Genomic DNA, 1,735 nt, shown 5'->3' with positions numbered 1-1,735 from the left:
ATCTGGCTACCACCCATCGCCAATCGAATATAAAAGGTGCGACATGGCTCAGGCAGTAAGAGCAGTCGTCTGGCAGTCGGAGGGTTGCCGGTTCGATCCCCCGCCCGGGCTGTGTCCAAGTGTTAAGACACTTAACCCCCAAATGCACCTGAGGAGCTGGTCGGCGCCTTGCATGGCAGCCAATCGCCGTCGGTGTGTGAGTGTGTGTTTGAATGGGTGAATGAGAAGCATCAATTGTACAGCGCTTTGGATAAAGGCGCTATATAAATTCCAACCATTTACCAAAAGGTGAAAGTATGCTATCGATATATTTCGACAAATGATAATCATAATAATAATGTAAAATAATATAAAAATAATGTCAATTGCAATGTCCTAATATGCTGTTTTCTATTCATGAAAAAAAAATCATTGTTTGCAAACGTCAAAATTGTGAAGTTGAACTTATTTTAACGGGCGCACATAAACGTGAGTAGCAGAAATGGAGCGAGTCAGTGACCCTAATTAAATGGTAGGACCTTGAATTTTCGTCTCTGAACAATTGAGGATATAGATATATAGGGCTAACATACCAACTGTTTTACATGATATACTTGCATTATCTATTATTCAGTGATAATGCAAGTGGACATTTTCGTTTAGCTAAACTTCTAAAACATCCAATAATAATCATAACAGTTATGTTATGATTATTATGATTATGATTATTGTTCATAATAATGATAAAACGCATAATAATAATAATAATAATAATAATAATAATAATAATAATAATAATAATAACAACAACAATAATAATAACAATAGTAATATTTGTATTAATAATAATAATAATAATAAGAATTATTATTATTATTATTAATATGAATATTATTATTATTTTTATTATTATTATTATTATTATTATTATTACAACCACCCAGCTGCTTGAAGGCAGGTCTACCGCTTTCTTACCTTAGATAATGTGTTTAATAGTATGTGTGTGGCGCATATTTAGGCGCGCTATGTGCTGTATAGGTGACGACAACTGTGTGTTATAATTGCACGTGTATTAATTGTGAGATTTATTACAAGGTATATTTTATATATTGTATTCATTGTGAGATGTATTAAAAGGTATATTACAAATATACATTATTCTAGTTTACTTTAACATTGAAAGAAAATGCCAGCTGAATTGTGGATGCAAACATCACTTGAAATAAAACAAATCACAGAAAATCTATTATGTATATGAAAGTACAGGTGTCAGTCTGTCATTTGGGAATTTATTTGCTCGGCCTACATGAAATTGACTCAAAACGGTATCCATCCTCGATATTACTATTTTTGCACTTCGGCCTAGGCCTGTAGGATCTGTAAAAGGTGGTGAGGGTGTCTATCTGCTTGCATGGCCCAGATTCGCCAGTAGAGCATACCTGAGCTCTGTTGTTGTCTGTGTAATTGTATTCACCGTCTCCTGTTTGTAGGATATTTGTTTTGGTAACTAAACCAGGGTGGAATTAAATGGTTAATTAGCCTAAAAGGAACCACACGTGATTGAATTCTTAGCGGATTAAATCAAACTGCGCCGCCTAGTCCACCCAACCCCTCCCCCGTTTCACGGGGTCTTTGTTTCTGATCTGTTAAATCCCACCCATTTGAAATGGAGACCTTAAAAAAAAATCACCTCCTCTCACACACACAAGCGTTTAACTCCAAATAAGACGTTCAAAATTGCGCGCTGGACTGGGCG

Source organism: Conger conger, chromosome 10 (assembly GCF_963514075.1).
Source record: "Conger conger chromosome 10, fConCon1.1, whole genome shotgun sequence".
Classification (NCBI taxonomy): domain Eukaryota; kingdom Metazoa; phylum Chordata; class Actinopteri; order Anguilliformes; family Congridae; genus Conger; species Conger conger.
Note: the sequence above shows the minus strand (reverse complement) of the source record.